Below are 26,832 nucleotides of genomic sequence, written 5' to 3'. Positions count from 1 at the left end.
TACACTCTGCAGAGGTAGCGCACTTTACCCACACTACGGAACCCTAGCCTCACATTCCCATTCGGGTGGACCAAAGCGTTCGGACGAAACCCTCCCTTTGTCATGGCACTCTCCCGGCCACTCCGACCAACTCCCTCTCAGGGCTAGGTCTTGGGTGGCCCCGTGTCTACCAAAGACACCAACGGCCACCGTCGTGCCAAAACGGTCCCAAACAGGGACAAGATACCATAAAAACAAAAACGAGCACACAGGGTTATTTCTGCTTACCGGGCCAGAGTATGCACGCCCATAACCTTCCCTCGCGGGAGGCACCGGCGAGAGGCACAACAAAGGACCGAATCAAGACCTTCCCACAAGGTAAATGTGGTCGCATTGAATAAGAACCTGATTCAGTGGCACCATGATGTGATCAACATCATATTCAACTTGAACTTAATCTAGTTTAGTTTGACAAAAACTTTTTATAAAATAACAACGATACTATGCCATAACCATGCAACTAATCGACATGCAATGCAAACTACTCATAGACATGGTTCAATCCTATCAACATAATTATCTTGCACTACTCAAGATCAAAACTTTTCTGGTTATAACTTATTTTTATTATCAAGCAATATTCTTATTAGTTCATCATTTAAATGAAAATATCATTTTATAAAAGAACTATTATTATTTACCATAGCAATACAACTAGTGCCAAATCTTATTCTACTTGACCATACAAGTTCATGCATTTAACCAGTAACTAAAACAAGCATATCAAGCATGGTAAACTAACTAGCAATCAACAACATATATATATATATATATATATCAAATTTTAAATGCAAATAAAAACTCATGTTCAAGTAGAAAATCATAGTTATTGAAATAACACCATCCAAATGCTGGTGTGCCTTGCCTTAGTGTAGAGGAGGATCACACCCCTCTTGGTTTGCTTCAAGACAAGCCTCTCCTTCTGAAAAGAATTTAAAACCACAAAAACAAATATCAAAACCCATTCTGAAAATCACCAGAAATCCTAGACAGCAAAGAAAAATCCACCTTTTGGTGTGCTGCTAGAGCTTTCTGAAACAAAGACAATGCAAAAAGAATCAAATCATTTGGACTTACTGTTTAGAAATGGTGGCTGGTCAAAGTTTAGTCAAATTTCTGAATAAATTTGAATTAAACAGAAATCCTGGGGGGTGACGTCGAAGGCATAAAGCGAGAGTGCGCCTCCACTCATACCGCTTTGGGCGCGAGTGGTGAGGCTGACGGGTGGGTCCCGCACGTCAGGAGAGAGAGGGGAAGAGCGAGATCAGAGAGGGGCGGCGTTTCGCCGGGGCTCACGCCGGCGATGAGGGGGTTTGGGGCTAGGCTAGAGGGATAGGATTGAAGCTGGGCTCGTGGCACACCTGCCCGTACCCGTGGCTTGGCTTGGGGTGGACGTAGCTGCTCACGGTCGAGCTCGCAAGCCTCGGTGGCAGACGGGGTTCGCCGGAGTGGTTGAAGACGACGGCTAGGGGCGGCTCCGAGGGCTCAGCGGCGTCCAGGCAGCACCAACAGACCCCCAATGCCCCGCCCGAGCAGCTGCTTGAGCTCGAGAGGCACCGGAGATAGTTGGCCTTGCTGTGGAGGTCGCCGGAGTTCTCTGGTCGGGGCGACGGCCAGAGGCCTGCCCGACCGAGCTATGGCCTGTCTACGTGTTCGTGGAGGTGGTGAGGAGTGGTGTGTTGCTTGAAATCGAGAAGGGGGGCGCTATAAATAGCCGGAACGAGGGGGTGACGTGTCGCCGCCGGAGCTCTCTGGATGCGCGGCAAACGGCGAAGAAAAGCTCCAGTGCAAGGGGGCAAGCGCGCTGTGTCAATGCAGGAGCTGCCCACACTCGCGTACGAGCACAGGAGGCGGTGGAAGAAGCGGACAAGGGCACGCGCGCACTGTGGCTTTTGGCCGCGACGTGCCCGTGCTTGCTGCGGTGGCTCCGGCGTCGGCGAGCGCCAGGGAGAGGTCAAGGCTGATGGGTCGGGGCTGTAGGTGCGGCGCGGCAGGCGTCGTCGAGCGCTGGATCGAGCACACGCTGAATAGAGAGGAAGGCGCCATCCAGAGCGCGTCGAGACGCTGCCAGGCACCGTGTCTTCACATGGTCACCACGCTGGCATTGTCAAGACGACACCCAAACGCCGCCAAACCTTGTCTACGCTCTAGTCCACGCAGTGTTTAGTCTAGGAAAGTTGATAGCTCATAGCCAGGCCGAGCAGACTTGACTCAACTAAGCTGGCAAGTTTCTCACCAGAAACGTGGTCGCCAAGTTAAGCAATCTTCTAGACGGTCATAGGGCTGATCTCCTGGGGTTTAGGTTTTCTTAGGAGGGTGTTTAAGCTCAAGAAAGATTAGGGCCAAAAGGTCAAGGAAAAATGTACTTGTTGTACAAACTGGAATTTTGGGCCAGAAGAGAAATGATTTTCTATAGAAAAAATATTACAAAAAGTCATGCAATATTTTTGCTTGGGAAGGTGTGCCAAGGTCCAAAGAATATTCAGGATTTATCTCAGATTTTTGGGAGCAATAAAAATGAGGGTTGCTTTGGAGCACAAGTTTTTGAATAGAGTTTCAGAGAGGAAAATGAATATTTTTATTTTATGAAAAATACTCATTTGATTATTTTGGGGATTTATCAGAGGACTAAAGTTGAATGATGAGTAGATAGGTCACTTGGGTGAAAGTAAAGGATATGCCCAAGTGACAAGTCCATTTGAAATGATTCCAAAACCCAAATCAAAGCAAGGCAAAAACCATGTCCGGAAACAGAGAGAAGGCAAGTCCGGGAAAAAGAGAGAAGGCAAAATCCAGGCTGCACAGTTGGTTCAGTTAGTAGATTTCATTCAAGTTCTACCACATAGTACAAATGTAAAACGGATTTAATTAACAACCAGACATAGTAGTCATACCCGTCGATGCTAAAACCGGTGGATCTCGGGTAGGGGGTCCCGAGCTATGAGCCTAGGAACAATGGTAATAGTAGACGAGAGAGACGATGTTTTAGCCAGGTTCGGGCCCTCTCAAAGCGGTAAAACCCTTTGTCCTGCTTGGATTGTATTGATTTATTGGAGTACATAGCACATGATGTTATACCTTGAGATTGTATGATTGTGTTCTAAACCCTAAGGGTTGTGTTCATACCTCTAAGGACTAAACCCCTCGGCTTATATAGGCACCGTAGGAATAAACAAGCCATTAACTAGATCTTTTCTTGAAGTGTACGCCAAGTCTTTGGAAGTTTCCATCTTGCTCACACCAAGGATCGCAACTTTGGCAGCCCTTCCTCTAGTGGTCGGTGAGTCATCAGCTCGGGGCATGGACAACATGACATACAGGTGGGCACCCCTTAATCCAGGACACCCTCAGTAGCCCCTGGTCTTCAAAGTCAAGGACTACAGCTCCCCCTTGGCATGTCCCATCTTGTCGATGTCTTCGGCTTGGCAAGCAAGTTCCTCCTTCATCTATTCACGTTTTGGTCCGAGGTCTCCAAAACATCATCGGCGCTTTTATAATGGTCCAAGCATCAATATACCTCAGACTGAGAAGCAATTCTTTGTAAGCAGTCCAATGATTCATCTCGGGGGATTGCTGTCAGGACCCTCTACTCGTGCCCCCCATTTTTATAGAGTTTTTCTTGACTTTTGTGCAACTGGGAAACAAAAGCGGATTGATGAATGGATACAGAAACGTCCCCCATCACCCATTTTATGAGGGTATTTAATCTGCTAGGGATACATGAACTTGTCTACCCCAACATTCCCCCTTCTTTCCCCAATACGAAATCTCCCCCTCCAAGCTAGCTCAAGAGCTCCAGCAATGGCGGGCACCCCAAGTTTGTCAACACGTCCTCACGGGCCACTTAAGGGCGATTGGGCAAGCTGCTTCGCCACCCATATGCACTTAGATCAGCTAGCCATGCAGGATTATTTACCTGACTTAGATCTTGCATCCACCCATCCTGGCCTAATGTTCATCGATGACAAAGTGCTTACCGACAATTACCCTACAACACACGGGGAGGAGCAAATTTGTTTTGTTCCTTTCCTTTCACGAGGTCTAGGTTTCCCCATTCACCCCTTCCTCAGGGGTTTGTTAGAGTTCTATGGGATCCAGATCCATCATCTGACCCCTAATTCAATCTTACATATTTTGGCGTTCGCAGCTGATACGTGTTGGGGAACACAAACGGGGCTATATGTTTCTGTAAGTGCATCTAGTGGCACCCCTAGTTGGTTTTGGAGTATTGACGACAAACCTGGTTGAGGGACTAATGTGTTTGTGAGAATTGCAGGATAACACAGGTAGTAGTCCCTCATTGATTCGGTTTACCTACCAGAGATGACCCCTAAATATGTATGAAGACATTGAAGACAATGGTGGTATGTGAAGATATTCACATTGAAGACTATGACATAAGAAGACATCGTGTGAAGACTATGGAGCGTGAAGACTTAGTTGTTTCATTGTTTCCTTTTCTTCTTTGTTGAGTCATAGGAACCACCGTACTGTTAAGTGGGGTCCCAGTGAACAAAGTCAGAGTGACTGAAGTGATGCTCAACAAAAATCCTATGTCTTCGAGCGAAGACAACGAGAGCAAATCTTATCCAGAGCTAGATGAGTCAGCTTTACTTGTAACCCAAGTCAAGCTGTCGCGTGTGTTTGAAATCTGACCGTTGGAACACGTGTCAGTTCCTTAGTGACCCAGGGTCATTTCGGACAAATCAGGTCGGGTTGCCTAGTGGCTATAAATAGCCCACCCCCTACACCATAAATTGGTGGCCGCTCAGAGTTAGTGCACGGCTATTGTCATTTGAGAGCAACCCACCTCCGAAGCTTTTGAGAGAGAGAAATCCTAGCGAGGACAAAGCCCAAACACCCAGAGCCAAAGAGTGTTAGGCATCACTGAAGTCTTTCTATCCGCGTGACCTCAAGACTTGTTACACTTGAGGACTATAATCCTCCAGCCGGTTAGGCGTCGCGTTCTGAGCATCCAAGAGTCATTGTGGATCACCGGTGAACGAAGTCTGTGAAGGTTTGGTAGTCTACCTTGAAGACTTGCCAGAGTGATTGGGCGAGGACTGTGTGTCCTTAGCTCAAGGGGAATAAGGTGAAGACACGGTCTTTTGAGTTAAATCTCAGCCTCCCTAACCAGACGTACAGTTGTCACAGCAACTGGAACTAGTCCAACAAATCCTTGTCTTCGTCAAGTGACTGGTTCTATCGTCTCCCTCTCTTTATTTACAGTTTGTCTTCGTGAAGTCATTGCCTGTTTGCACTACCTGTTTGACTTCACTGTGTGACTGCTATTGTTGTTTGGCTTCACACTATCTTCCATCCTGATCTTTACTACCTAGCTGCTATTAGTCTTCATGCTTTGACTTCATTGAATACTAGACTATGGCTTGCTTAGTGTAGTCTACCTTCCGCTGCACATCAATAGGTTCATTTCTATTGTTTTTCTTAGAAACTCTCATGTTTTGAAGACTTTCATAAAAATCGCCTATTCACCCCCCTCTAGTCGATAACTAGCACTTTCAATTGGTATCAGACCAAGGTACTCCCTTGTTCTGTGTGATTCGGTTTAACCACCTGGAGTTTTAGCTATGTCGACTGCAGGGATAATCAAAGTCTCCGCTGCTTGCCCCATCTTCGATGGAACTGAATATCCCTACTGGAAGAATAAGATGCGCATGCGTCTTGAAGCCATTGATGTCGGCCTCTGGTATGTCGTCAAGAATGGTGTTCCCAATACTGGTGAAGGTGTCACCCCTGCTGATGTCAAGAAGTTCATTCAACTGGATTCTACCGCCAAGAACATCATCTGTGGTCATCTGACAAAAGGACAGTATGGCCGTGTGAGTGCTCTAGAAACGTCAAAGCTAGTCTGGGACTGGCTCTCCAAGGTCAACGAAGGCGTCTCAACCCAGAGAGATCAAAGGATCAGTGTTCTTCGCAATCTCTTCAACCGCTTAAAGAGAAACGACAATGAGAATGTCCAGCTCACGTTTGATCGCCTCACTGACATCACAAATGAGCTTCGTGCTCTCGGCGCCACTGAGATCACCAAGCATGAAATCGTCAAGACACTGCTGAGATCACTTGACAGCTCGTTCGACACCCTTGCCCTGATGATACAAGAACGCCCTGACTTCAAGACACTCGATCTATTTGACATACTTGAGAGGCTCACACACATGAGTTCCAGCTATCTGAGAAAAGAGATATCTATGGTCCCAACTATGGCCGAACTCGCGCTATGAAGGCAAAAGCTGTTTGCTCATCTGAAGAAGAATCTGACTGCAGTTCTGGTGATCCTGAAGACATTGGAAAGGAGCTTGCTATGCTTGTGAAGAATTTCCAGAAGTTCACTAAGAAGAAGGGCTTCAGAAAGTCTTCACGATCCAGCTCAAGAAATGATGAGGCTTCCACTCATGACTACAAGAAGAGAACATGTCACAAGTGCAAGAAACCTGGACACTACATCTCTGAGTGTCCACAGTGGGACAATGAGAACAAGAACAAGAAGAAGAAGAGCAAGGAATATGATTCTGATGACAAGAAGAAGAAGAAATCCTCAAAGTCTTCTTCCAAGTCCTCGTCCAAGTCTTCATCACATAAGAAGAGCTCATCTGGCAAGGCTCGTGCTTTTGTTGGCAAGGAGATGGATTCAGAGGAGGAGTCTGCTTCAGAGGAGGCAGAGGTGGAGTCTGAGGAGGAGTCCTACCCTGGCGTTGCAAGTCTGGATCTAGCTACAGCCTACGTTGCCAAGTCCATCTTAAACACTGAAGACAATGGCCCCGTCACCAACGTTGATGCCAATGTCAAGGATGACTCTGCTCCCACCTACTGCTTCATGACACGTGGTGCCAAGGTCAAATCGCGCGATGCTTACTTTCAAACATCAAGTGAAGATGACTCTGATTGTGAATCCAAAGCCAGCTACAAAACACTTGCTAAAATTGCAACTAAACAACAGAAAGCTATGGAACATACTAAAAAACTGTTAGACAAAAGCAATGACCTGTTGGACACGGAAATGACCCATTCTCAGTCCTTAATTGAAGACATAAAAAATCTTCATGTTAAGTACCAGGCACTTGAAAGTTGTCATGAAACGCTCTCAACCACTCATGAAAAGCTTTCCTATGATTATCTTCAAAGGAAGCAAGAGCTTGAGAAATTGAGAGCGGCTCATGAAGATCTTCAAAAAGAGAATGAGTCACTTCACGCTCAACAGATCAGTCCCGCTTAGGAAGGATTTGAACCACCATGTCTAAAATGCCTTGAGCGTGATAACGCTCCTTCTGTTGTTGAATGTTCTACTGCTGCTACTGTTGCAATATCTTCAATTGTTGATGTGGTAACTAACCCCTCTGCTGAGGATACCACTACTATTGCTAATGAAAATGGTAGGTTGAAGAGATTGCTTGAAACAGGGATGTACAAAAGTCTCAAAGGGCATCAGACACTGTGCGATGTCCTCAAAAAGCAGATTCCGAACCAAAACCCTAGGAAAGAGGGTGTTGGGTTCGAGAGGAAAATGAATGTTGATGGCTCCTACTGGAAGCCTGAGCAGTACCCCAAAACCATATGGGTTGCTGCAAAGGGACCTTCAGTGGATCCATCCACCTTATCTGGCTTCACTTGTGCTAACCCTATTATCATTGATGAATCCTTTGATGCAAACTATAAACTGTTTAAGAATCAGAATGGTGAAGTGTTTGCGAGGTATATTGGTAGTAACTGCAGGAATGGGCCACCTATGAAGAAGATCTGGGTTCCCAAAAGTTGTCTTGAGAATCTTCCTGTGAATGTCATCATGACACCGCCTGGGAAGAAGACAAATCCCAGACCAAAGTCTTCATATGCTCCAATGGCTTCATATAGACAGAGGACTCACCTGAGTCACCCTAACGCCAATGTTTTGCAGGGAAATCATACTCAGACTTATGAATATGAGCGTGTTTCTTCAAACCGCTATGTTCATAAAACTAAGAACTTTTCTGCTTATTCATATGAGTACTATTCACCTGCTGCAAGGCTATTTACTAGGGCTTCAAAGCCGAAGTTCTCAGATGCTGCACTTAGACTCATTGCTTCTAAGCCACCCCTGAAGATGTGGGTGGTTAAGAAGAATTAGCTTTCTTTTGCAGGGAAAGGTCTCCAGCCGAAAATCAAAGGCGTCTGATGCTAATGCTGGGGACCTAAAACATCTTGTAGGGCGCAAGATCAAATGCCCAAATGGTCTCACTATGTGTTTTGTTCCTGAATCGCTTGCCAATCATCCTATCAGTCCTAATCTTGATCTGAGCTTTGATAATCCTCTTGTGCGTCAAATGTTTATGCTTCACAATACTCTTGGTGAAGCCTATCCCCCTAACTGTACTGTAGGGTATGACACCTCATGCTTCAGAATGGATTATGGACAGTGGATGCACTTATCATATGACTGGTGATCGAAGTCTTCTCATGGACTCAACTTTACGTCCGTCTGACAAGAGTCACATCACATTTGCTGACACTGGTAAAAGCAATGTATTGGGTCTAGGTAGAGTTGCAATCTCAAAGGATCAGCAGATGGATAAAGTGATGCTTGTTGAATCCCTTGGTTTCAACTTAATGTCTGTCTCAATGCTTTGTGACTTGAACATGATTGCGACATTTGGAAAATATTGTTGCCTTGTACTAATGGAATCTGACAAGTCTCTAGTCTTTGAAAGGTACCGGAAAGATGATCTATACATGGTAGATTTCTCAGCAGGACCACAACTTGTCGTTTGTCTTCTAGCAAAAGCTTCAGAGTGCTGGCGCTGGCATCAAAGGCGAGGGCATGCTGGCATGAGGAACTTGCACACTCTCGCAAAGAAGAAGCATGTCATAGGCATCGAGGGCGTCAAGTTCAATAAGGATGACTTGTGCGGTGCCTGCGAAGCTGGAAAGATGACAAGGGCCAAGCATCCCTCGAAGACAATCATGACGACATCTCAACCCTTCGAGCTGCTACACATGGACTTATTTGGCCCTACTCACCACTCTACTCTCACTACTACTGCTTGTCTCTATGGCTTCGGGATTGTTGATGATTATTCAAGATATACGTGGGTGCACATAATTCTCTACAAGACTGAAGTGCAGGATGTCTTCAGATGCTTCGCCAACCATGCCATGAACAACTATGGCGTCAAGATCAAGCATATCAGAAGTTACAACGACACTGAGTTCAAGAACACCGGCCTCGACCTTTACTTGGATACATTGGGAATCACTCATGAGTTCTCAGCTCCGTACACACCTCAGCAGAATGGCATCATGGAGCGCAAGAACAGAACACTCATTGAGATGGCTCGGACGATGCTTGATGAATACAAGACTCCAAGAATGTTCTGGCCTGAAGCTATTGATACTGCTTGCCATGTCGTCAACCGTGTTTATCTTCACAAGCTTCTGAAGAAGACATCCTATGAACTCCTCACTAGTAAGAAGCCAAATGTCAGTTACTTCAGAGTATTTGGTGCTAGGTGCTGGATCAAGGATCCACATCACACTTCAAAATTTGCACCGAAAGCTCCTGAACGTTTTATGTTTGGTTACGGAAAGGATTCGGACTCCTACAGAGTCTTCAACCTCTTTCACTATAAAGTGGTCGAAACTGTGGATGTGCGGTTCGATGAGACTAACGGCTCGCAAAGAGAGCACCTGCCAAATGTGCTAGATGAAGTTCCACCTAGTGAATCCATCAAGCTAATGGGAACTGGAGAAATCATACCGTCTGAAGCACAGCCTGAAGAGGAACTTATCGTTTCTGCACCTAATCAACCTGAAGACAATGCTCAGCCCGAAGACAATCCTCCTAACGATGACAATGTTCAGCAAGAACAAAATCAGCGTCCAATTCATCCTCGTGTTGCAAATGAAGTACAGATTGAGAAGATAATTGATAGCATCAATGCGCCTGGTCCACTCACTCGTTCAAGAGCACACCATAATTGGCACAAAATGGATATATTGCAACAAGCAAGATGAGCATTGTCAAGTTGTCAGAAACAATGCTCGTCTCGTTGCTCAAGGATACACTCAAGTTGAAGGGATTGACTTCGATGAAACATTTGCTCCTGTGGCTAGGCTTGAAGCTATTCGCATATTGCTAGCCTATGCAAATCATCACAACATCCTGCTGTATCAAATGGATGTGAAGAGTGCATTTCTCAACGGCACGATTGAAGAAGAACTGTATGTTGCACAACCTCCTGGCTTTGAAGATCCAAAACATCCTGATATGGTGTACAAGCTAAACAAAGCACTGTATGGCCTCAAACAAGCCCCTCGCGCTTGGTATTACACACTCAAAGACTTCCTAAAGAGCAAAGGCTTCAAACCTGGTTCCCTGGACTCCACACTCTTCACGAAGACATATGATGGTGAACTGTTTGTGTGCCAAATATACGTGGATGACATTATCTTCGGCGGCACCAACCAGAAATACAGTAATGAGTTTGGACACATGACGCAAGAGCAATATCAGATGTCCATGATGGGTGAGCTGAAGTTCTTCCTTGGCCTTCAAATTCGTCAGCAAAGCAATGGCATCTTCATATCTCAAGAGAAATATCTCAAAGATTGCCTGAAGAAGTTTGGAATACAAGACTGCAAAGGTTACACGACGCCAATGCCAACCAAGAGTCATCTGGGTCCTGACGCCAATGGCAAAGAGTTCGATCAAAAGGTATACCGCTCCATGATTGGTTCTTTACTTTATTTATGGGCATCTAGGCCAGATATTATGCTTAGTTTGCACGTGTGCTCGATTCCAAGTGGCACCAAAGGAATCGCATCACTTAGCTGTGAAGCGAATTCTTCGATATTTGGCTTACACCCCAACATTAGGATTATGGTATCCAAAGGGCTCAGAGTTTGATCTAGTTGGATTCTCGGATGCTGATTATGCTGGTGACAAGGTGGATCGCAAGTCTACATCAGGCACATGTCACTTTCTGGGACGATCACTTGTCTGTTGGTCTTCAAAGAAGCAGAACTATGTATCACTCTCCACTGCTGAATCTGAATACATTGCTGCTGGATCTTGCTGCTCTCAGCTTCTATGGGTGAAGCAAACACTCAAGGACTATGGCATCCATCTGAAACGAGTACCACTCTACTACGACAACGAAAGCGCCATCAAGATTGCCAACAACCCAGTTCAGCACTCGAAGACAAAGCACATTGAAATTCATCATCACTTTCTCATAGATCATGTCATGAAGGAAGATATTGATATCATACACGTCAACACTGAAGAGCAATTAGCAGATATCTTCACAAAGCCCATGGATGAGAAAAGGTTTTGCAAGTTGCGGTGTGAGCTAAATATCTTGGAATCCTCGAATGTCCTGTGATCAGGCACACATCCTAACACTTATGCATGTTGATGACTTAGATGTGCAACACACGAAGTAATGTATGTCTTCAATCAATGAAGACTTACACTCTGAGTGTGAATACATTAATGCGGAATTTGACTTCGGAGCGCCACGATAATTGTGCACCGTGTCTGGGTCTAATACTTCCTATACGGTGGGTAACGCCACCACCAATCTTTTGTTTGGAATGTTTTTCCCTTTGCGTTACATTTGCTAAGTCTTCACGTTTGATTCATCCTCAACTTTGGTTTGTCTTCATGTTTATATTCAAAATGTTGATTTGGTCTTATTCTCATATATACATATATTAGTGTTCTGTCCTCTACAGCATTCACTTATAGCTATGTTTTCTCGTTTGAATCTTTTGAACTAAGTGAATGTGATCAGACCCTAACCTCTCTATGGTTCTACCTCAAACTCTATCTATCCAAATCATATGCATTCTGTTGAAAACCGTCGAATGTCTTCTCTGCATCCTTGTCAGCAGAAGATACAGAGACAAAAATTAAATCTGTTTTAAATGCTCAATACTTCTTGCCTGGAACCCGGAGAAGCCGGAACGACCACCCGACAGTCCAGGCGTGCATGGGAACATGGAACAACTCCAAATGTGTTGCATGTTCGCCACGTGTCCCTCAGATGTGAACCGCCAGGGGCACCTGTGTACTTGCGTTGTGCCGTCCCTCTCCCTATAAATGCACATCCCATCACGGTCAAAAATCTTTCTTCCACCTTTCCACCTCGACTAACCCTAGCGCCACCGCTAGCTCTCGACGACGCCGGCGACGAAGCACTTAGCTGCCGCAACCTCTCCGACGCCGTCTTCACGCCGGCCGCGGACATCGTCTTCTCCGCCGCCACCTTAGGTGTCTTCCGTCACCAAGTTAGGGCACGGAAGATCGAACTGCTCGGCCTCATCTTCTACTCCGTCTAGCAGTTCATCGTCTGGAAAATTAAAACCCTCTTTTTACTGTCATTTTGATCCGATAGATTCATCCTTCCTACCAAAAGTGGTTTCTGCCTCCACAAATTTGGATGTATCCTGTTCTGCATCTCATATGATGCCTAGTATATTCACTTATGCTTCACACGTAGTTAGATTCCTCACTTGTACCTATTCTTGGATTCGTACAAATCTGGAACCAACTCTCAACATATAAGTGAATGTCTTCGCGCTATGAGGTCAAAGTCTTCTAAACTGATTTATCTTCAAAATCTTCTGAGAATGCATATGACCTCTTCCCCTTCCCTCGCATCTCTAATGCTATCACAGGTACATGTCTGTGGGAGAATCCCTTGGTTCTCATAGTCTGCATTCATTTGCAGAATTCCTACAGCATCATATCAACTCTCCTGAAGCCAGTTCCTGTCTAACCAGCAGACGGAAGCCTTTGACAGTGTTGAAGCCATTCAGTCTGAACTTCATGGCAACTGATAAGTCAGCAAGGAAGGGAGGCAGACAGCACTGTGGGGGAACATCAAGAGATTTGCCACCTGACCTCTATGAGCTATACAAGACAGATCCAGAGGAGGACTATGATCAGCGCAAAACACGAATCCAATGGATTCGAAGATATTGGGCAGAACAATGGTACAAGTATAGGTTCGTGACCCAGGAATATGCTGAAAAGAATGCCATCAAGCGACCCTAGGGAGACATCTTGTACAAAAATCTTCCACCCAGGTCCAGAGCTGAAGCCATTGATCAGGGCTTCTACCCTTGCATGGTCCGTGGACCACAGCCTGCTGATGCCGACCCATCTTCGTTGCTCTGGTGTCATGACGACAATCTGTTCAAGCGCAACCTTCAGTTTGCCAAGAACTCGGCTAAAGAGAACAAGAAGTCGCGGGGATTAGATTTCAACCCACGTCCCTCTGCTCCTTGTGCCGATGGCACACACGAAGCTGAACCCAATTTTGTTGGGCCCTTCTACAACCTAGAGGATCTCATCACTCACATCATGGTTCAAGGGGCAGCCATGGATCACTCTATAGATGACGCTGATTCTGACGAAGCGCCTGCACCACCGAAGCCTAAGAAGCTGAAGAAACCCAAGGCTTCGAAGCCTTCCACTGCACCAAAAGCTTCGCGAGCGAAGCCTCTGGCCACTGCTCCTCCTGCACCGAGTGTGCAGTCTGAAGATCTCTCATGCATCTCCAAGTCTGAGAAGAAGAAGAAGAAGCCCATGCACACCACTGGTCAAGCACTGACCCCTGCTGCGGTTCTCAGAAATGAGAACGACGCCATTGATCTGTCGAGTGACGACGATCTAGCCGATGATGCTCTTGAACTTCTGATAAAGAGCAACCAAGAGGCGGAAATCTTCAATGATTTACCTCTATTTGACGTGGTGATCTGCAACTCCCCATTGATGAGTGGTTTGACACCCCCAATCTCAGCTTTGATGATCTGCAACTCCCCATTGGCCTCAGCGTCTCCTTCCATGGCGCCATTGCTCCTGAGCTGGCTCTTGCTTAGAAGATCGTTGAACTTAAGCACAAGATTGAGTACGAAAAGGCTCAGTTCAAGAAGCATGTGGCCAAGCTCAGTGTGACAGACGTCCAAAACTTCAAGACCATGATGCATGAGCTCAAGGAGGCATTTCACAAGAAACGTGATGAAGCCAAAGGTTCTCGAGAGCGAATGAAGCTTCTGGCTGCAAAGTGTGTTCGAGCTTACAATGAAGCTGAGAAGCGCAAGGCACTTGGGCGTCCTGGCATCGACCCCAAGATGGCTGCCAAGCAGAAGAATCATAATGTGGACCAAGCTGAAGCATCCATGTGGGAAGAACCTCGCATTGTCTTCCCCGCCAGTATGACAGGCGTGAAGCCTAAGGTCCCCACAGTGGCTTCAGAGCTTCAGAAAACAAGGGTAGATGAAGCCAAAGCCAGAAAACGCAAGACCAAGAACACCACACTACTAGGAAAAGGCTAATTAGTGGCGCACCTGTTTTGTCCATTAATGGCGCACTATAGGTGCTCCACTATTATCACGCCACTAGTAACAAGTACTAATGGCGCACCTATAGTGCGCCATTACTATGCCTAGAAGTGCGCCATTACTATCTGACTTAGTAATGGCGCACCACATATCTGGTGCGCCATTACTAACAATTTTTTAAAAAAATTCAACTTTTTTTTCAAAATTTTTTAATCTTGGGTCACTATGGCTTAATCTCGGGTCAATATGCTTAATCTCAAGTCAAATCACACTTCATGGTCAAACTTCATGGAAGGTCACTCATCCTCACACTACTCCAGCCTGAGCACGCTTAACTTCGCAGTTCTATCCAACCCCAGCACCACCTCCTTTGACAGGCAGTTGTTGATATATCTATCATATCAATCCTATTAAACCTTGTTGATGTCTAGGACTTTGTTCATGTTCATGAGTGTGATGAAATTTTGAAAAAAATATTTCAAACTTCCCGGTCATATTACGTATCATATTTTGAAAACAAATTCCAAAAAAATTTGAAACAATTTTTTTTTCTATTACTAGTGGCGCACCTAGCAAATGGTGCGCCACTACTAAGTTTGAATTTTTTTCATTTTTCACCCATCTAGATCTTAAAAGCTCCGTATCTTTCGTTCTGTTAGGTTTTTGGGGATTTTGAAAATGTTCAACGGGGTTTCCCCGTTGAATTCGGATGTAACTTTTCGAGTAGATGATTTTTCATATAAAAAACTTTTTAATCCGAGTTCGTATGCAAAAGTTATGCCCATTTTACTAAATTCCAGAGAGATTTTGCAAATAAAGTCGAAATTCATATTTGTAAATTTTCCCAACAACTAGACCACATATCACCTGGGAAACTTATTTTCTTTTATTTTTTTGACATTTCCATCATTTTCTTTTATTTTTTCTAGAACTGAAAAGGCGGTCCACAAGGGGGTGCAAAGAAAGTTACCAATGGCGCAACACCTAACAATACGCCATTAGTAACCCTGGTTACTAATGGCGCACCTGTTACGTGGTGCGCCATTACTAGTTTTGCAAAAAAATAAAAAAAATGTTGGTAGTGGCGCACCGTGGTTGTGGTCGCCATTACTAGTTTGAACTAGTAATGGCGCACTATACACTGGTGCGCTATTACTAGTTTTGAAAAAAAAAGTAAAAAAAGTGTTAGTAGTGGCGCATAGAGTGTGTGGTGCGCCATTACTAGTTAAAACTAGTAATGGCGTACTGTGCCTTGGTGCGCCATTAGTATTTTGGAAAAAAATGTTAGTAATGGCGCACTGTGTGTGTGGTGCGCCATTAGTAATGAGGACACTAATGGCGCACCTGTATCTGGTGCGCCACTGCTATATAGCAGTGGCGCACCACATACATGGTGCGCCATTAATGTCCATATTAGCTATAGCCCTTTTCCTAGTAGTGCGACTGACGAGGCTCCACCAGCCAAGAAGCGTAAAACCAAGAAGAAAGATCGGGCTGCTCCCACAGAGCCACTTGTCGTCGAGCCAATTTCTGTTGCTCGTCCTGCATCTACACAACAAGAGCGTCGTTTGATAGTTCATGAGCCTGCTTCCCCAGAGGCTCCTGAAGCTGAAGACATTCCAGCTGTCAACCCCACCGCAGCTGAAGCCATTGGTCCCCAAGACAATGTAGAAGATGATGAAGTCCTTCCTCATATCAAGCACAATGTGGTATCATCGCCTATTCTCACGAACAACGAACTCATCAGCATTGGTCGTCCTTTGACGCCAATCGCTCAGGATGATTCATGGGCTGATCACCCTCAAGAATCCCCCCGTGAAGAAGAAATACCAACTACTCCCCCAACTCAAGTCACCACTCCGGTACTTGAAGATGAAGACTTTGTGGCCCAGGAAACTCCATCTCCACAAGCGTCGATAGCGTTCCGTAGGCTTCGCAAAGGACCAAGGCCACAAGTCACTTTGTCGAGTGTTCCAGAAGGAGCAGAGCACCAATCAGTATCACGCCAAGTTTTTCCTGAAGCCTCTCCTACTGCGAACATCTTCGCGTCTAAAGCCAAAGCGGCTGAAGATATTCCGGCTGCATCAGCCGATGACCAAGAAGAGCCACGAGTTGAAGAAGAACGTGTTGCTATACCCCCAACCAACCCTAAAGTTGTTCTCGAGGAGAACATGTCTGACCCTCCAGCTACTCAAGTGGAGGTTGATAACATTGCGGCGACCACCAACACCAACACTGAAGCCAATGACGTTGTCATGGCTGAAGCTAATGTGGCGCCTGAAGTTAATGTGGTGCCAGAAGTGATCACACCTGAAGCCAATGCTGCACCTGATGCAAATCTGCAGCGTGAAGTCAATGCCACGGCCACTCCCACTGCTCCTGTACCGCCTCCAAGACCACACACCATCGAGCAAGGATATGATCATGGTTAGCTAGTCACTATCAGATGGCCCATTCTGGTTCCTCCACCTGCTGCTGGTCCGCAATTTGACTATCATGTCGAGCACAGGCCTCAGGTCCAGAAGCCTAAGCCAAGACTGCCCAGGTTTCCAGGTACTGCAACTTCACCAGGGACGTTCAATGCTAATGGCTTCATTGCGCACAACACTTTCTTCGATAGTGCCAAGAACCCATATTCCAAGCCAAGGATCTCATCTGATCGGTTCTGGAGCTATCAGCGGCGCAGTTACTATTCTTGTGTTCTCTATGACCAAGGGCGCATCTTCCCACATATGCGTCTAGACTATGAAGCCATTGCTGGGCTGCCCTGCCTAGAAGAAGCCCTTGACTGCTTCCGTGATGCTGGTCTGCTGAACTTTGTGACTGATAAGGAGCATTGGAATGAAGAGCTTCTGCTACAATTTTATGCTACCCTTCGCATTCGCAGCTACAACAGGGATCCTAAGACTTGGGTCCTTGAGTGGATGACAGGAAATGTCCATCATGAAGCCAAAGCTCTTGATATCATTGAGCTAACTGGCCTGCCCACTCCAGGTGAACTCTTCGAGCCTGGTTGTCAGCTTCACCGCAATGCATTGGAGAGCATCTTTCAGAAGCCAGAGCCCAACATGAGAAAAATGTTAAGCTTGATGAAGCCTCTGCCACGCGACGCTGAATACCCAAGAGAATTCTTTGTTGAAGACCTAGAGTATCTGCCCCGAACAATCTATCATATCATAAGGAAAACTCTATGGCCCATCAAAGGACATTCTTTAGCAGCGAAGCTTGAAGGAGCGATGAAGACATTGGTCTTTTATATCTTCAATGGCATCAGCTTCAATGCTCAAGACTTCTTTATCAGGAAATTGGCTGCATCAGGCTCTGATCTCTTTGGTCTGAAGTTCTACGCTCCGTGGGTTATGCGCCTTATCAAGCTTCATTCAGATGTCAACTATCAGCCTTCTGCTCGCAACCATCTGATCTTTTTGCCAGAGGTTGATATGTCAGTTGAAGCCATATACCCAGAGCCTGCGAAGGAGCCCATTTGCCTTCACAATGCTGATCACCAAAGCTTCACACAGCCCATTGAAGGAGTCCAGGCCGTCACTCGTGTTTATCCTTTGGTTGGCAATACACGCTTACCTCACCGTGCTCAAACTGAAGCCACGGAAAGCATTATTGCGCAAAGGCCTCGAAAGCGATCTCATGTTCTCAATGACCGAGAGCTTCTCGTTGCCCTGCATCAGAAACAGGATAAGCATCACTACTGGCTGAAGCAACAGATGCAAAGCCTCTTGGTGGATGTCAATCGCATTCGCAACCTTTCCACCAAGAATGCCTTTGTCACTCATGAAACCTGTCGGAGATCATGGAAGAGTTTGACATTGCTCAGTGCTGAAGCAGATCTTCAAGACGATGGCTTCACAGAACGATTCAAGTTTGACTCCACTCCTCCAAGGAATGATGTCTTGCGTCGGACTCCCTCTCTTGAAGACTCTAAATATTCCTCCTCGGCTGCAACGGTGAATGCCAGAGTCAAAGATGACCAAGATGATGCTACTTCACCACCTCCAACTTTAGCGCATGTCGACACTGCACCAAGTTCTTCTGCACCGCCAAACCCCGACGCCGACCCTGCAGCTACACCTACTCCTTCTGGGAACGAGTAGAGGCTCTATGTCTTCAAACCTTTTTGGTCCTTACTGACAAAAGGGGGAGAAGCATATGAGTTGATAGTCTTCAAGTGGGTCCATATGGGCGGTTCCTTTATATTTTGCCTAGTGTTTACAACTCTCGCTTTTGATACATTTGGTTCTTTGAGTTGTAACACTTAAACCTGATGGTCGTCTGCTACGTTTTCAGCTATTCTGTGATGCGATGATAAATTCCGCATGTGCGATGATAAATCTCGCACTAAGTCATATTGCAGACGTCCATTTTCATTTTGCATGTCATTATCTTCGTTATATCATATCATGCATGATGAATTGTCTTCATAAGTTGAAAAGGATCTCCACAAGTACAACCTGCCATGTGCATTTGCATTCCAAAAGCAAATTACTTATATCCACACCTTCAGGGGGAGCATGTTGCTACTTATGAAGACAATACCTTTAACCTTTACAATTTCACATACTTTTATCCCCGTTGAAAACTTCAACCAGTTTGTCATCAATCACCAAAAAGGGGGAGATTGTAAGTGCATCTAGTGCCACCCCTAGTTGGTTTTGGAGTATTGATGACAAACCTGGTTGAGGGACTAATGTGTTTATGACAATTGCAGGATAACACAGGTAGTAGTCCCTCATTGATTCGGTTTACCTACCGGAGATGACCCCTAAAAATGTATGAAGACATTGAATACAATGGTGGTATGTGAAGATATTCACATTGAGATTATGACATAAGAAGACATCGTGTGAAGACTATGGAGCGCGAAGACTTAGTTGTTTCGTTGTTTCCTTTTCTTCTTTGTTAAGTCATAGGAACCACCGTACTATTAAGTAGGGTCCCAGTGAACAAAGTAAGAGTGACTGAAGTGATGCTCAACCAAAATTCTATGTCTTCGAGCGAAGACAGTGAGAGCAAATCTTATCCAGACCTGGATGAGTCAGCTTTACTTGTAGCCCAAGTCAAGCTGCCGTGTCTGTTTGAAATCTGACCGTTGGAACACGTGTCAGTTCCTTAGTGACCCAGGGTCATTTCAGAGAAATCAGGTCGGGTTGCCTAGTGGCTATAAATAGTCCACCCCCTACACCATAAATTGGTGGCTGCTCAGAGTTAGTGCACGGCTTTTGTCGTTTGAGAGCAACCCACCTCCGAAGCTTTTGAGAGAGAGAAATCCTTGCGAGGACAAAGCCCAAACACCCAGAGCCAAAGAGTGTTAGGCATCACTGAAGTCTTTCTGTCCGCGTGCCCTGAAGACTTGTTACACTTGAGGACTGTGAATCCTCCAGCCGGTTAGGCGTCGCGTTCAGAGCATCCAGGAGTCATTGTGGATCGCCGGTGAACGAAGTCTGTGAAGGTTTGGAAGTCTACATTGAAGACTTACCAGAGTGATTGGGCGAGGACTGGGTGTCCTTAGCTCAATGGGAATAAGGTGAAGACACGGTCTTCTGAGTTAAATCTTTGCCTCCCTAACCTGACGTATAGTTGTCACAGCAACTGGAACTGGTCCAACAAATCCTTGTCCTCGCCAAGTGACTGGTTCTATCGTCTCCCTCTCTTTATTTACAGTTTGTCTTCGTGAAGTCATTGCCTGTTTGCACTACCTGTTTGACTTCACTGTGTGACTACTATTGTTGTTTGGCTTCACACTATCTTCCATCCTGATCTTTATACCTAGCTGCTATTAGTCTCCGTGCTTTCACTTCATTGAATACTTGACTATGGCTTGCTTAGTGTAGTCTACCTTCCGCTGCACATCTATAGGTTCATTTATATTGTTTGTCTTCGAAACTCTCATGTTTTGAAGACTTTCATAAAAATCACCTATTCACCCCCCCTCTAGTCGATAACTAGCACTTTCAGTTTTCCCCTAACTTGTGCAGGACAAAAGGCCCAAGAGCAAGATTACAACACCAAGAGCAGATCAAAGCGTGAGGGATCAGTTCTTTGAAGGATCAAAGTGCAGATCAAGAAGACCAAGACTAGCCAGAGAGAAAAAGATACCACAACGAGAAGAACCTCCCTTTGCTGGGCAGGTGAGCCTGGCGAGGTTGGGATTACCCCGGAAGCGAGCCTGTAATATCACCCTGGCAGGCTTGCCGGGGCTCACGGAGGCAAACCACTCCACCACACCACCTCACAGTGACGCACGCCATCGATTAGTGCGCTGTCAAGCTCCTAAGTGACTAAGTGGCTGCTCCCTGCCACATGGCAGCCACTTCCTACAGAAAATACCTCCAAGCAACACCCGTCCTGAGACGTGTCAAGCAAGCAGGTGCAAAGCTGGCAAAACAGCCCGGCAGGGCCTGCCAGGCAAGCTGTGATGTGACACTGAGCAGCGCATTTAATGCGCTCTGTCACCCTACAAAGTTTGGTATGATAGCATTGTTTGCTATCTAATCAGTACGGAAAGACTGATTTGCCACTGTGGTGACCCCTTCATCTATAAAAGGTGGCCCATGGCAACCGTAGAAAGGATTCGGAGCCCCGCACAGTCATACGCGCGTAGCCAGTCTCGCCCCGAGACAACCTTGCCGGCAAGAGCGCTGCGTTTCTCCACCATTTTCCACCATCAATCCAACAAAGCAGGAGTAGGATTTTACGCCTCGCGGTAGCCCGAACCTGGGTAAAACTACCCGTGTGATCTCTGTTGTATTGTGTTACGCTTCTTCGCTCTCTGTGCAACGTGCCCATCCACCCGCCGAACTAAAAGGGGCTCATGGCCCCATAGGTGGCCGTGGTTTCCCACGACATCTTTGGCATGCTAGGTAGGGGGATCACTTGCACGAACCCGAGGGCGTAAGCAGCGCATCACCTTCATCACCTGCTCCATCAACAAAGTCATTATTCACTGGTACGCGTCGGTGCTATACAAATGGTTTTTAACCCCTTTCCACGACGGCATTTGGAACCGTCGCCTAGTGAGTGATGGCGATAGGGGGGTCCTTCCCACATGACCCAGAAACCATCGGGGATATGCCCTCCTGGCACACACGCTCGGCGAAATGAGTTCGTGTGCAACCGGCGAGCGCTCAAATACGGAAATACGTATAGTAGAGCTAAAAATACAATTATACAGGCAAAATTATTTCCGGTCGCAAGTACATCCCACACAGGCAGTCCCCGCTAAACGTTTCTGTTCGTATGTACATCCCACACAGTCGCTCCAAGGAAAACGTTTCCGTTCAAAGGTAGATCACACACAATTTTTCCCGTTAAATAGTTTGCGATAGCGTTGCCATTGCACACGATATTAACAATTTTCTCGTTTGCGTTATTGAATGCATCACACACGGTCCGTAGAAGAAACTATGTGGCAAAGGTTGTCCATCACACACAGTTTCTATGTGGTAAATGTTTGCGCAAGGTGGCCTAACGCAAACAGTTTTCAAGAGAGAGTCATGTGTGATTGTTCATTGATCCAACACGGTTTATTCCTAGAGACTGTGTGTGTTGCCTGATGTCATCGCCCACGGTATTTTTTCAGTAACCGTTTGCAATAGCAAAACCCAATTAGAAGGCTAATTGCCCTATTATTAATAATCCATTTATTAATCTAATTGACATTCATATTAAGCACATAATATATTTCATTTCCATATTAAGGAAGCAAAATTTCATAATTGAAATACATCAGAGTACAACATGATATAGCTTCGGCACTCAGCTACCCCATTACACAACTGCACCAGCACCATGTTTCACATGCAACATGTAGAACCTTTCGAAATTAGCATCATAGACGGTATATAGACAGATGCATCTCATCTGGAAAACTGCTGAAGCGGAAGGCGAATATTGATCCTTCATTCATGTTGAAGGTCTTTGCAACTTTAGGCCAGTGCCTGTGGATGATTGACCGTCCGTCCATTGTCCTCTTCAGAAACACTTCAATATTGAACCGTGGGTGTTGTATGAAAACCTTCCTCGCCTCGTGACCACAGAGGTGGGTTGAGAGGTAATCATCAGTGAACTACTTTGGAAAGGCCTGAAAACAAGGATGTGCATAAATATCTGCTCTATATTGGAAATGGGGCAAAGGAATAAAAAAAGGCAAGGTATAATAGTTAGTACCATCTTGTAGTGAACTGATGTCTTCTTCATTGTGCAGACAAATATCTTGTTGTTTTGTGTCACTAATTTCATTATCCTAGCAATCTTTCTGAGTTTCTTGACTTGATTGATATTCATGGACAACTCATTTCCCCATATGCAAAAAGGGTCGAACAGTAGGTCAAAACCTTTGATAGCAGGACCTACATGTGCAAGACCAAATTGTTAGAAACCTAAATATTAGAATGGTTCCTGCAATTGCACAATAATGCGCTATTAGACAACGGACCATGCACGTGCAGTTAACTAAACACCACAACAAATGAACCAAACGTTAACTGAGCACCACATTTCACAATATAACATACTCCTAATAGAAGATCATAGAGTTAACCAAACCAAGCATGCTTAACAACTTGGAAATATAGCAATTGTATTTGTTTCTCATGTATTTAGTAGAGCGAAATTCAATTTATTTCTCATATGGTATACAATAACAGAATGCACCCACAACAATTGAACATCGCATTGCAGAATTGAACCAAACAGTTAACTAAACACCACAACAAATGTACCAAACGTTAACTAAGCACCACATTGCACAATATAACATACTCCAAATAGAAGATCGGACAGTTAACCAAACCAAGCATGCTTGACAACTTGGAAAATTGCACCCTGAAGAATTGAACATCACATTTGCAGAGTTGAACCAAAGAGTTAACTGAACACCACATTGCACGGCATATAGAACATATACTCTAGAGCAGAAGATTGCATGGTAAAAGTAGATAGCACAATTCACTTGATTTTGTTAAGGACATGCAGTAGCTAGCAAACTGAATATGGGTCCTTATAGTGAGCTAATAAGACAAGCTACTCCTCATTGTCAGAGATATCGATGATGATTGGCTCCTTGGACATGGAAGAGGGCGAGGCCTCCGCTTCGTGGGTGCCCTCGTCATCGTGGTGAGTTGCCTGAGCCGCTCCGGGCACCAACCTGCTAGCTCTCAAGATGAGGTAAGCACGTGCACGCTGAGAAAACACCTCGTAGTCTTTGTCGAAGGCACCGATGGTGGCCTCGAGAAAATGCCACGAACTGTCGTTTAAAACAGCCAACCGCGTCACGGCATCGGCGCGCGAGGCGTCGACGATGGCCTCGACGGCGAGGTGCTCCTCCAAGATCTAGGGGTCGGCACAAATGGCAGCTATAGCGACCTCATCCGCGCGTGCGGCCGCGATTTGCTTCTTCGCTGCCAAATGCTCCTTGAGATCCTGGCTATACTGCGTGCACCATGGCTTAGGCCGGCGCTTATTTTGTGGAGGGGTCGGTGATTTGGGTGGAAGGTGTCGCGCTCGTGCCGGCGGTCGTGGCATGTGGGATGTGGAAGGAGGAGGAGGATTGGGGCGGGTGTGGATTACCTGCCTGGATAGGCAAGGCCGAGCAGCGTGAAGGAGGATCGCTGCCGAGGAGGCGGCGCTACAAGCAAGGAGTGAAGGTTTCAACTTGGAAAGGAAGGTGGAAACAGGGGAAATGTGGCTTTTGGTAAGGGAGGGGGCGGGGAGGTAGATATTTCTGCGGAAGCCAAAAATTTGGAATCTCTTCAGAGAAAAAACTGGCGCGCAAAGTGTCATCAGACACGGTCCCTTATTCAGAACTGTGTACGATATGTGAGCATCACAAATGATTCAGATAGCTTAACCCGTGTGTGATGAGTTTGAACGTCAAAAATTTTGGTTCGAATTTCCCTAGTTACAGTGGTCATCCACGTCATTGCATAATTTGGGTACACAAAGGAGACTACAGCACACCCACACTTGTTAATTGAGCAAGTTCAGGAATTAAACAGAGCTAGCTGACCTAAACATTACTCTAACAAATTAAAGACCGTTGCTCTTACTTAAACAAAACAAAGAGTACTACTACGGCTGGTGCTCGTCGATCTCCGCCGCCGCCTCCATGTCCAGCCCGCGCCCGAAGGTCTCTTGGGGAAGGGGCTCCATGGCATCCATCACACCATACTCGGCAAGCATCTCACCATCCGCGTCCGGCATCTCTTTGGAAAAGGCCCCCACGAGCTGGGCGTGGGCGGCCGCGATCTGGGCTAGGACGGTCTCCGTCGTCGCAAGGTATCCGGTGGAGGAATGGGCGGCTGCTCGAACGCTCCCGGTGATTACCAACTCTTCGGCCATGGGTTGCCGATCGTTGTCGGAGAAGCTTCGTTCGATTTGTGCAGTGACCGCCAGGAGCTGGGCATGGGCGGCCTCGACATTGTCGTGGGCGGCCTCCATCAGGGCTAAGGCCGCCGCCGCGGAACGGACAGCTGCTGTGCCGCTCTCGCCAGTTGCTATCCCCGAGGCAGATGTTGCTGCCGCCACCTGAGAAGCAACAGCGGTCGTTTGGGCTGCCTTGGCAGCCCAGTCGCAGATTGCGGCCGTGCACATGCACCTTGTTAGCATGCGCATGGCGGCTGTAGCCGTGCTCTCTCCGGAGTGGGCCACCGAAGTTGCCCTCATGACATGGGTTAACATGCCCATCTTTCACCGGCGACGATTGAATAGTGAAATGATATTCAGGGAGCGAGCTAGTGTTCTTGAGACGCCGGCTGTGGACTGTAGCAGACGCACCTTCTCGCGTAAGCCATAGGCGTACTATACACCGAAGGTGCTCCAGGATATTTTGTGTTGCATCTCACACGGTCGATGATAATAAACTGTGTGCGATCTACTTGTTTTTTCATGTTGATTTGATTACATAATGGGGTCAAAGTGGCAATGGACGGTGTTTGAACTGCTAGACCTTTTATCTGCAGTGAACGTACGACTATGTGTGTGTCCTAAAAGAATTGGAATTAATTGAGTTTTCATGCATTGATGTGCATAATTCAACTTTGAACTACATGCACATGCTCTAATGCATATAAATTGGTTGAAAATTCAAATATGTGTCCTTGGTTGCATGCTTAGGGCCCATGCAATAAATGGGAATGAATGTCAAACACCCTGCCACGGTTACTCGGCCGCAAACATTGAGATACCTGGTTTTTAAATTCTAGTAAATCCAAAGCTCGTCTGAAATTCATGAAACTTGGCATGCTATCATGTAGCGGCGTCAACATGTCGTGGTAATTTTTTGTCCCATTTGGGGCAGGTTTGGGGATATGCTTCTCACAAACCTGAGCTTCTGACAACAAGCCTGATGCTTTCAGTAGGGAACGTCCCACCTTTGGGGACGAAAAGATATCCATTGCCTCTTATTGCTTTCAAAAAATTTCTCGTGTCAACATAGAAGAACAGGAGTGTTGTGTCAATTTTTGGGATTTTTCGGGGTTCGTTTGGACATTTTTATGCATTAACAGAGTTTTCAATGCATTTATGTGCATAATTCAAATTTGAACTACATGCACATGCTCTAATGCATATAAATTAGTTGAAAATTCAAATATGTGTCCTTGGTTGCATGCATAGGTCCCATGCAAAAATGGGAATGAATGTCAAACACCCTGCCACGGTTACTCGGCCGCAAACATTGAGATACATGGTTTTTAAATTCTACTAAATACAAATATCGTCTGAAATTCATGAAACTTGGCATGCTATCATTGAGCGGCATCAACATGCCATGGTAATTTTTTTGTCCCATTTGGGGCAGGTTTGGGGATATGCTTCTCACAAACTAGAGTTTCTCACAACAAGCTTGATGGTTTCAGTAGGGAACGTCCCACCTTTGGGGACGAAACAATATCCATTGCCTCTTATTGCTTTCAAAAAAATTCTCGTGTCAACATAGAACAACAGGAGTGATGTGTCAATTTTTGGGATTTTTCAGGGTTCGTTTGGACATTTTTATGGATTAACTGAGTTTTCTATGCATTTTTGTGCATAATTCAAATTTGAACTACATGCACATGCTCTAATGCATATAAATTGGTTGAATATTCAAATTTGTGTCGTTGGTTGCATGCTTAGGTCCCATGCAAGACATGGGAATGAATGTCAAACACCCTGCCACGGTTACTCGGCCGCAAACATTGAGATACCTGGTTTTTAAATTCTAGTAAATCCAGAGATCATCTGAAATTCATGAAACTTGGCATGCTATCATGGAGCGTCATCAACATGCCGTGGTAAATTTTTTGTCCCATTTGGGGCAGGTTTGGGGCTATTCTTCTCACAAACCAGAGCTTCTCACAACAACCCTGATGGTTTCGGTAGGGAACGTCCCACCTTTGGGGCCGAAATGATATCCATTGCCTCTTATTGCTTTCAAAAAATTTCCCCATGTCAACA

This window comes from Triticum aestivum, chromosome 1D, assembly GCF_018294505.1.
Source record: "Triticum aestivum cultivar Chinese Spring chromosome 1D, IWGSC CS RefSeq v2.1, whole genome shotgun sequence".
Classification (NCBI taxonomy): domain Eukaryota; kingdom Viridiplantae; phylum Streptophyta; class Magnoliopsida; order Poales; family Poaceae; genus Triticum; species Triticum aestivum.
The sequence above is the reverse complement of the archived record's forward strand: the minus strand, read 5'-3'. Positions refer to the sequence as shown.